The 11,539-nt window shown below is 40.7% G+C and overlaps 1 pseudogene across 1 annotated transcript; it reads right to left on the bottom strand.

Moving 5' to 3' along the window:
- Positions 1-3,277: 3,277 nt before the first annotated feature.
- LOC147631295 (putative eukaryotic translation initiation factor 5-2 pseudogene) lies at positions 3,278-6,724 on the bottom strand (annotated as a pseudogene). Its single transcript, XR_015267557.1, has 2 exons — positions 6,574-6,724; positions 3,278-5,286 (listed from the first exon to the last, which is right to left on the bottom strand). The product of XR_015267557.1 is annotated as a putative eukaryotic translation initiation factor 5-2 pseudogene (transcript).
- Positions 6,725-11,539: the final 4,815 nt, after the last annotated feature.

The following is an 11,539-nucleotide window of genomic DNA, read 5'->3' as shown; positions in this document are numbered from 1 at the left end:
TGCTTCCTTGCTGCATAAGTGCAGGGGTTGAAGGGTGATGAGGTGCCACTGGTCATTAATAAGTCAACAAATACTTTAACCTTAGGACATTTAATGGGTGAGGCAAGGAATAATCAAGATAAATAAGATTGCAAAGAATTCTTGTTGGGTTGTTAGGATGGCATATGAGACAAAATTGCAATGAATAATCAAGATTAACAAGAATGCGAAAAACCTAGTTGGGTTATTAGTAAGGGAAGATTATTGATTGGCTTGTGGTGGGCGACTTGCTCATAAAATGAGCGGAGAGTGACAAGGAGTTTGGCTTGCGGTGGGCGACTTGCTCAGAAAATGAGCAAAGAGTGACAAGGAGTTTTCACTCATTCAATCAAAGTAAGGAAGATTTCCTCATCTCAAACAACTGACTCCTAAAAGTAAAGAAGCTTTCCAAGCATTGAAGGCAATGTCTGAGCAATATCTCATCAAAACACCCATCATCCAAGACCAAGAAGCTCCATGTACACACACATGCCTCCATTGAAGGCCTTGGTATGTCCTTTGCCAAAGAGGGAACTCCAAGTTGTACCAACAAGTAATCTACAATGCCAACAAACAAAGGAATTATACCATCATTGACTTGTGCTTGTGGTGGCCTTGGAGAAATTTGGGCATTATCTTTTGGCAAACCATTTGAAATTTGATGTAGATCATGAGGCCCTCACTTATTTGGTGGATAAACCTGACATCAAAGGCAAACTCGTGAGTTCGATGCTCCTTTATTAAGAATTTGACTTGGAGGTGATTACAAAACAAGCAAAGCACATGTATTAGGTGATCATATCTCACGGATTCTTCAACTTGAAGATTAAGAGGCAAATAAACTAGATGTACTACATGTCACTCTCTTGTTGATACACAATGTCACCCCATGGTGTGTATATATTATTGCAAAACTTCTTCACTATTCACTAGTTTCCTCTCGGACTCACCATGAGATTGGGAAAAAAAAAACTTCCATTATAAGTTGCCTTATACACTCTTCTAGGAGACGCATTGTATCAAAGAGGTCTTGATGAGATGTTTCAAAGAGTGTCAATCATGAATATATTGATCAAAATGAAAAAAAGGAGATTGTGCTTGCAGGTTATTGGTTAATAATCTGGTCTTCAAGCTTCCACAATAGTGGCACACTGTCAAAAAAAACAAAGTAAAAGCCAAGTAGTCAAGTGCCTAATATCGTAGGGCTTATGTAAAGGGCCTCGTTTTTCCTCGTTTTTCCTTCATGTCATTCACGAGGGATGCAATGCAAGCATTCCACCACTCACACACACCACAGATGTCAAGGTTTGAAACCGGGTCCATTCTTTTGGGTAGGGTAGAATGATCCGGGCTAGACCACTCAGGCTAGAGTCCGCCGACTTCATCGCATTGTTTTGTATTGCATCTAAGTTCTATCTCAAGAACACAAGGCTGGAGGAAGACACCATATGCTATAATCTATTCAGTAACAAATAAAGTTTTGTTCTTTGCACCTCTAATGCAGCTGTAAATCAATCTTGTGTCATATATTCCGTGAGTTCTGTTACAGTGCACATCATGTTTTCTTCCGGTCTATGAATTTGTATGGGTAGCTACTCAATTGTACAAATTTGTGGGAGTATATGTAGTAATAGTGAAGGTTTTGCACATCTCAAATATGTACAGAATCACCAACATGGTTAGAAAATGGTCAATTCTTTGCATGGAAGAATCAGCAATTTCTTTACATGATTTCATGTCTAGGCATCTTAGAACTATTGTTTTCAACACAGCGCTGTGTCCAATCCTCTTAAGAGCTTGATTGGAGGGTGGAGTATTTGCAAGGTAGCACAATGGGAGCAAGAGGGTGGAGAAGGTGCTAGATATCCCATATATGGCAGGAGTGTGGAAAATGACAGGACAAATACACAAATACTCTCTACTAATGGAGAGGATTGAGTTGGGATGGGTGGTTAGGAGTGCAGCAATGTTTCTAGCCTTCCAAAACTTACAAATAGTACTTCGTCTTTCCAGCTAGTCCTCCAATGTGTGAAGAGCTTTTGTGAAAAGTGATGATAGATAAAACGTAGAAAACCCTATACAAATTAAAGCCGAGTCCCCTTACTCCCAAGAGTATGCAAGTACATTAAACACATCTGTTCAAAACATTATTTGGACGAGATTGTAACTTTCAATTCAACAATTAAGATATGGTAACATCGTGATGTTCAATTCCCTCCACTGCCTCAATGATAGTAGCAGAGTGAAATGCACATTTAAGATGAGAGCTCAGTCAACAACCACGTGGTGGCCATTTCCCCGCCCATGACATGGACAGGCACAACTGCCCATCCATGTTTGGCTTTGATAGGCTATGGTCAACTGCCTGCTTGGCAGTAGCATGGGCCCTCTGCTATCAAGCATCTTTCATGAAGGGGTAGTAAACTCAGTCAACAACCAAGTGTGGCCATTTCCCTGCCCATAACATGGACAGGCACAACTGCCCATCGATGTTTGGCTTTGATAGGCTATGGTCAACTGCCTGCTGCTTGGCAGTAGCATGGGCCTTCGGCTATCAGGCGTCTTTCATGAAAGGGTAGTATGATGATCCAGGCAGAAGACTGGAGCCAGCCATACTTAAGCCTTCAGCAATAGAAAAAATCATATTCAGCATTCCATCAAAATCCCTGACGAACAAACTAGATTCGTCATTGCCTTGCATAACTGTAGATAACGCGGCCCATGACATGTCAAATCTGTAAATGAAAAACATGGCATGTACAAACCACTCCTACACAGAATGCTAGGTAAACATGAAGAGAGTTTTATCACATAGATTTGAATGCAATTTGTAGGCATGGAAAATCAAACACTCTCAAGTAGATAGCTGACAATATTCTCACATAAAAAATAACCTGCACCTCTGACTCTCAGCAATCTTGAAGGCAAAATAAAGTCAAATCTCCACCTCCAAACAACAGCCTTGATACCAAAAAATGGTCAATTGCCTGTTACATGACAATTTTGAAGCCACATAATTGTAACAGTAGACGTAGCAGCATATCTAAGCACGACAAACACTCCATCATTCTCCAAATGTTAGTTGCTTTGAGAAAAATGAAGCTCCCTCAAAGACTACAGAATAAACAGAGTCGTAAAGAATACCAACAGCAACAGGAAATTCTCTCAACAGAGTTGTAGAGGATTCCAAAAGTAACAGGGAATGAAAATTTGTGCTTCCATGTTTGTGCTAATTTGCTGTCATTGATAGTAAAACAAATTTAAAGCTAAACATGCACTAAGCATAAGCTCACAAGTACCCATTCAAGTAAACTTTAGTTGAAACAAAGCTATCCAATACAGTATACAAAAGCTTGAAAAGCCAGAGGCTAGTCACTATTACATGGCAGTAACAGACATGCAGTTATAATATAGCATGAAGACACAGTGACTATTGAACATGATGCCATTTCAGCTCTGCCATCAAAACTAAGCACGATCATACCAACACAGAACTGCTAAGTTCACTCAAGTACAACTTTATACTTGTTCTCTGATCCAGACACACTTCTACACTAGCAGACCTAGAAATACCCTAATATCCTAGTACTCGACTACTTTCTAAGACACCCCAAAGGCCATTGACCAGTAGCAATTACATATCATCATTCTACAGATGAATCATCCTCTGATTCAGCATTCTGAAGCCACTCAACAAATGGCTTGGCAAGCTTCTTCACCTGACCACCACCTGAAACAGTTTCATACCAAGCTACAATCACATCCTCCTCTATAATATCCAGGTCATACAGCGTCTTTAGCACTAGAGCAACTTCTTTACGCACTTCAAGAGGTCCAGAGCAACAGTACGCCTCTACAGCCCCAAGTAGGAGTGCCTGACTGTGCTCATCCATCATTGCCTCAGAGAGAAAGAGTTTCTTCTTCCCTATGTCCTTGGCTAGGCCCTTGTGAATCCCACCAAACAAGGCTTCAAAATAAGCATTCATGGCTTCCTGCTCAGAAGTTTGAGGCCGGATGATATGCAGATGGGCAGCCAGCTGTTTAGCGTTGAAGCCATCCTCCAAACACTTCTTGAAATCCTCCACGAGATCTTCATAAGAGTCAGGCTCCTTGGCTGGTATTGCAACTTCACTTTCTGACTTCAAATTCTTGACAGGAGTTTTCTTTGATGCCCGGATCACATCTCTGGCCTTTGTGGCACCTTCACAATCTTCAGTGATGGTATTCAACATTACCATCTCACTTGTAGCAGCAGTAAGCTGTTCCTTGATACGCTGCTGTGCTGCAGTAAAAGAGGTATCTGTTTGCCACTGCACATCATCTTCTTCAGCAACATCCTCAGTGTCATCTACTTGACTGGCTGTAGGAGAGTGCTCCTCCCCATCAGAACCAGATGCCTTTTTCTTGGAAACATGACCATGGCCATTCTCTTCATGGCCCTTCTTTTTCTTTGTTTCCTTTTTCCCTTTTTTCATCTCCTCATCCACTGCCTCGCCTTCCTTCAGGCGTTCTTTTTCAGCTCTCCTCATCCCTTTCTTGTCATTCTTTTTCTTCTGCTCTGGAGGATTCTTCAGGATAAAGGTAGTCAGCTTGTCTCTCATGTCAACATCAGATACAAATCCACAAGCAGCACACTTCAACGTTATAAGCTGACTTTTTGTGACGACTATCTCTGTCTCTGGGTTCCCACATCCATAACACTGAACATATTTCTTAATGAAATTTTCCAAAAGCCCTGCAAGTTTTGCTGTATCATGTGCTCCATTCACAATAGCAGTGCCAGCTTTCTCATCAAATTTTGACTGTGCACCAAGTTCACATCCAAAGTACTTAGTAGTGTAGGCTGGAGCCCTAGCCAAGGCCTTTGCAACATCGATCATGTTCACAAGATTGGTCTTGATTCCATTTCCTCTGCCTTCAATCTTAGTGATCAGCTTAGGCATTTTATACCTGTAGAAGGCATCATCACGGTTGCTGGCCCCGATGTTCTGAAGAGCCATTTCAAAAGGAGCACTGGCACTTATACAAACTCAAAAAGGCCCTTCGTCTGGTAAGAAGAGATGAATTTCTTGCCGTCCAGACCGACGGTAAAAGGTGCTCCAGTTATAATGATAGGAAACAGAGCATGTGCATGGACACACCTCACTCTCAAAGTTAGGAAACCACGGATGCATACAACAAAAATTCAGAATCAACCTCCGCTGCATGCAGACCGTCTGTGACTCTTTGCACATGACAATGGATGCCCCAAAGTTGTTGCACGTGGCACTGTTGCAAAACAACAGAGGAACATTCCACAGTCACTAAGATCGTAGAAAGTAAACAGATCTTAGAAAAAGAAACAAAAAAGTAAACAGGTTTGGTTCAGTGCAGTCACACACCACCTTTATCACAACATGAAAAGAACATTACACACAACAGTTATGAGAGAGGGGATTATACTCATTAACATGGAGTATACACATGAAGACTCATGAAGGGAGTCATCACCATGAAATCTTGCATTGAGCAAGAAGTTGATAAGTAAAACGATTATCCAAGAGTTAATTGTGAATAGGGCTTCATCATCCAAATGGCCCACCCAAGGTTTCATGATCAATGAATCATTGACTCATCTATGAATGTATGGATGGCTAGAAATGTGCAACTCCACCACATTATTTACCTAATAAGAAAGACCTCCCAAGGGCCTTCCTCTAAGTAGTCATAAGATTCAAATCAGCTCTATAGACAATAATTTTTCACTCAGAAAGCAACTTGCTATTCATACAGAAAGTTGAGCAAATGGCAGACAATCTAGGCATGTCATGCTAACCAATTAACCATGATCTATTCAAAGCAATTCAATAAGGGCATGATACAATCTGTAAACAGAAACATTGTCCCGCAAACTGTTAGAAAGGATTGTCCCAAAAACCTCATTGTCTTACCAATAACAAACCACGTGACCTGCCGCATTCTTTTGGAAACTGTCAAAAGGATAGATTGGCTGCCTGGGAGTATACTCCAGGACCTCTGACCTCCTGGCGGCTGGCAGAGGGCCCGGAATCAGATGAGCCCCGCCAAATCAAGCCAGATATACATCTTCACATGCCTCAAATAACCAACATGACCGATGACAATCTATTAACTTCCGAGAGAGTTATCTAACCCTAAAATATTCTTTGGACAGGGAAACGAAGTTTATCCTGATCGCCTATCTGAACCGCCAACAACGATCCTTCATCGAGACAAGATGGTAAAATGAATGCTTATCATCTCTCTATTTCGAGAGTGATCCTTAATCAAAACAGCATCGCCAAGCAAATATTACTAATCATCTCTCTAATCGCCAGTATTCATTGACGTAGACCAAGCTTTATCCCTAATCGTCTCTCTGAACCGCGATTAAAGCAACATGGCCGCGAACAGGCAATGGAAAGGGCAGAACGTAGGGACAAAACTAAACAAAGACAATACGCTCAAAATCACAAAAAGCATGGCAGAGACATAAAATCTTACAGACAGAAGCCGTCATGCATAGAAACAAAGCAAAAAATTGCGGAGAAATCGTACCAGGAAGAACCGAGTGGGCGACCGAAACCTGCTGCAGGTTAGGGTTTGCAAGCTCTGCACGGGAAGATGATGATGAAAAGCCGTGTACCGCAAAATAACCTACAAAGGGCAAATTGTGTGAATATAAATGCGAACCCTAATTTCCCGAACCGCGCGGTTTCACAAACCGACCGGCACGTGTCAGGGTCATCGGGCGTTTCAGACCTTGTGGATTCCCAAAGGGGAGGCCGGACAGGATGTTACGGCACAAACATGTTGGGTATAATTCATGAATTCTGTTCAAACTGATGATCCAACATTGAGAACTCTCTGGAAATCCGTTAACAACCACCAAACAAGTGGTCTTAAATTGTGCTAAGTATTTTAGCATATATATATCCGCATAACACGTATATGCTTGGCGATGGTTAAGTATTTTGGCATGTCTCTCACCATGTGAATCTTCTCCTATGAATCTATTTGTGTTTCAAAGGGAGAATATGAATTGTCGAGAAGCACCTTGGTGAGTTCTCTGAATGTAGCCTTGATGGGCCCACTTTCTCTTCTTGTCCTAGTGACGTTGTGACTGACAATGTGGAGCTAAGAGCTAAATGTAGCACCAAATCCAAACTTTATGCATGTTGTATAAAAAATAGGCTATTTGCTCACTTGTCTTGATTTTGTCATGTTTTCTTGTGCATAGAGTCACCAATTGGTTTTTCGACCATTGGCATAGTCCATAGTCCAGTTTTTTGCATAAGTATGTAAAGAGTTGCCAATCTGGGAATTAGCAAAAAGTCTAAAGTAGCCTAAGATTTTCTGGTCAATGGCACAATCCTGCATTGAGTCTTGCATAAGCATTTGTTGTAAATATATTTTCTTTTATCTTTTGAAAAATCATAAAAAGAAAAAGAAACAAAAATCTTTTTTTTCTCACCAATAGCTTCTCTGCACGCACCATGCACATAACTTATAGGGTAAAAGCGTCATCCATCAAAAGCCATCCAGGTATCTTAATGGATGAGGGGATCTTGGAAGTGTGGTAATACTGGTCCAAGATACGACCCATCCCCTGGATACGCTTGCCAAACTCTTTTCTAGCACAACATGATGTTCCTTAATGTGTTTCCATAAATCTTGTACATTGTATATTATGGTTTTGGTCAAATGTTTGCCAAGGTTATGTCAAAGCGTGAGGCATATGTTTAAAGATATTAGAGTGAGAGAACATATCCTTAATGGACTTGGTGGTTGTTCCCTATGTAGATGCTAATGCAGAAAAGACTCATGTGAATGTCGTGCCCGATGTGCAGGGTAACACGGGGCAACCCCCAAATCATAGAACAATATGTAAAGCATGGGGACAATTGAGGGATCATCTCGCACTCTTTTTGTTTGATGATGCATCCACAGATAATTTCATTTGGGTATAGATGGCTGCTGCCATAGGTTTGGATGTATCAGATTTTGGGACTCAAATGAATGCAGATGCCGCCTTTAAGGGTAAAGGAGTTGATGTTACAGGGATATCTTGATCCCAACATCCCACAATCATCATGCCCATTTCTTGATCAAGAAAATCAAGAAAGTCAATAAAATTTCAAGAAACTTAAGAAAGATTAAGAAAATCAAGAATTCCAAGAATCTCCCAAATTTTCTTGAATCTAAGATGGAAATGGATCAAAGACATAGCTCTGATACCACTCTAGTGATGTGGGGAGCGAGAGAAAGAGAATGCACTCATAATGGAGTACCACATGCACTCAAGGGAGTACCACCATAGCCGTGGAAGCTTGAAGCTTCGAGAAAGTATGATTTGATTAGTCAAATGATTAGTTACCCCTAATTAAAATTTGTTCACTTATATACTTGCCCACCTTTTCACACTTATTAATGTTGGGCCTCCATACTTGTTCATCCATATCCATGCCCATGGGCTCCCTTTTTGTCCAAGACCAAGCCCCCTTCATTACATTACATAACTTTACACAGAGCAAAAAACTGACATTTCGACCCTAATTTTGTATAAATATTATGAGAAAACACCTAATAAACCCAAATCTAATCCACACATTATCACCAAAAATATAAAATCAAATAAAAAACACAAAACAACCCCCTCAAATCCATGAGTGACCAAACCTTATCCTCTTTTTTCTTCTTCTCCTACTCACTACATTTTCACATAGAGAGCTCACAGAATTGAAAAAATACTTGGACAAGTATCTTAAACTACCACACGGGCTAGGATAACAACCATAAAACCCCAGCACCGTAGTGCCAATGTTAATCCTATTTTCCAAATGTCAAAGTAATCAAACAAAAATGTATTTTACACACACTCGCCCAAAGATCAATCCTAAGGTTTAGGTTTATCAATTAATATGTCGTGGGGCTTAAGGTTATACCCGTATTCAACTTACCAAGGGAGGCCCTCTAACCGCTATGTGTAGCAACTAGCTTAAATAGTAGCTTCCATTGCTTGTCTCATCAAACAATGTTGATGGTGTGACCAAGGACAAGTCCCTCTCATAACAAGAAGATATGGAGGTCGAGAAGAAAGCCCTCGAGCTCACACTCACTCTCTTACTAACTCTCACTCACTCACACACAAGAGAGAGGAAATAAGAAGATGATTTTTGGTTTGTTCTAAGCTTTTGGGGGCTATGGATCACTGTGGACCAAAATCTAGGGTGGCCGCTCCAAATTTGAATGAGGGAACCAAAATTGGAAAAAATTACGGTTAATCTTGATTAGTTACTAATCTAAAATATTTATGTTTTTTTCCTTCTTCCTTGTCATGTTTGATCTTGGAGAGAATAGGGCTTCAATCCATAGCCATTGAGTAGCATTCACTTAGAGTTTTGATGTGTATCACCTTCATCTTCACTAAGAGCCTCTTCATGGCAGGTTTGACAAACCGTTAAAGTAGGGCGCTATGGATCGAATTCACGCTGCATTCTATCAATTTGTGTCTGTTTCTCTTCATTACGAGCTTCAAGAGCAATCTCAAAATTCGACCCAAAAATCGAGACAAACCGTTAAAGTAGGGCGCTACGGATTGAATTCACGCTGTATTCTATCAATTCGTGTCTGTTTCTCTTCATTACGAGCTTCAAGTGCAATCTCAAAATTCGACCCAAAATTCGAGACAAAAAACGGTCCTAAAAGCACTAAAAATCGCCCAAAGCAGTGCTTGCGAAAACGATTGCGGACCATATTCGGGGTACTTTTTGAGGGTCTTAACGACAAAATCATAGAGAGACAAAGTTGTACTACTTCAAAAATACTACAACTCTCTCTCATATAGACTTTTTCCAAATTTCTTTTGGAACACCTATTAAAAACAAGCTCTGAAACAGGAAAAATCTTTCCCAAAAAAGGGGTCTTCAAACAGTGATGGAAAATAGGTTTTGGGACCTCCTCTTCCATCTAGGATGCTACCATCAAGCACTTTTTCTGAAAAATATATCTAATAGGTCGTTCACGTGCATGTAGCGTCTAAGCTAATTTAGGCAGACGGACACTCGTTTGACCCAACGAAGGGTACGCCATGCCTCCTGAGGTTGTAATAGGATGTCATAAATCCTAAAAGGCTAAAAAAAGGTGTGCTTACTCATTAAGGAGCAATTGGCAGCGTTAGACATGGCAACCGTAAAGGGACTACGGGGGCCGACACCCTCACTCAACCCAATGGGCTGACATCTTCGAGCCATTGATGCACCTCCCAATACCATTGGCCATGCCGACAATAAGCGTGTCATCGGGTTTTAACCCCTTGTCACTTCAATCCCACTGGACTTTGGTCCTTTACCTAACATTCCCACAAATCCTATAGGTACCAACCCTTTGCAACCCTTAGATGCCCACACCTTGGATATATTGACCTTTGGAAATCTAAAATGCCCCACCAAGGTAAATGCATTAAACCTATACTTAGTGGGAAATGCTAGTCGATGGTTCATCACATTGATGCCAGTGATCAAGACAAACTTCAAGACCTTGAAAAAAGTCTTTATCCATGGCTTTTCAAGACAAGATGATCGGTGGAGTGCAGTGACAGAACTCTATTCAATTGAGCGGAACAGAACGAAACCATTCGGGATTTTATCCTTTGGATAAAACTCTTGGACTCATGATGTAAGCCATGGGAGAAATTAAATGATGCTTAATTCAAGAGATGTTTCATGATGGGCTTAGAGAATAACAGCTTACACAACTTGATCATTGTATCCAATCCAGAAACATTCGATCAATGTTGTAAAGAAACAATACGATTAGATGACAACATGATGAAGAATGATCATGATACAAGATGTTCCTCATCTAAACCAAGTGAAGCAATGGCTAATGAAAAATTGATCTCAGAGTTGTCATTCCCTGAATTCTATGCAGCCTTGTTTAAAAGCTTACAGCAGCCGACATCTCTAAGAGAGGATGAGATCCTTCAAAACCAAAGATCCTTAATGCCTTTTCAAGTGATGAGTGAAATTCCGTGTGTTCAATGCAATCACTACAACTATCCCGATTCCCATTATGCATACAAGGCACTTGTTTTTATGTATTGCATGTATCGCAAAACCTTTGGTCATGACACAAACCTATGTCCCAAGTCATCAACAATTAACTCAAAACCTCCATCTCCCATGCACCAAACAGAAACAATCCAAAGGGTAGAAATTGCTCAAGAAGCTATTTAGCAAACACCTCAGTGTTTCTATTGTCGTGGACCTCACAAAGTGGCAGACTACACAGTTTGGAATACTTCCATGCCCATAGTCACCTGACACTTTGCAACCCATGTGTGAACGATGTGGCATTGATCACATGTTCCAAGATTGCCCAAGGCGAGTTGCTTCAATGCAACTTGTCTCACAAAATACAACTCTTAACATCTTAAGTGTATAAAATGGGAAATGATCCAGGGTACTCTTGAATGTACTTACACGCTTACAAGCCAAGGCATGAGCAACTGTAAAAAAGAATG

Source organism: Cibotium barometz, chromosome 15 (genome assembly GCF_041138505.1).
Source record: "Cibotium barometz isolate CiBa-2024 chromosome 15, ASM4113850v1, whole genome shotgun sequence".
Classification (NCBI taxonomy): Eukaryota; Viridiplantae; Streptophyta; class Polypodiopsida; order Cyatheales; family Cibotiaceae; genus Cibotium; species Cibotium barometz.
Note: the sequence above shows the minus strand (reverse complement) of the source record. Positions and strands in the feature narration are given on the sequence as shown.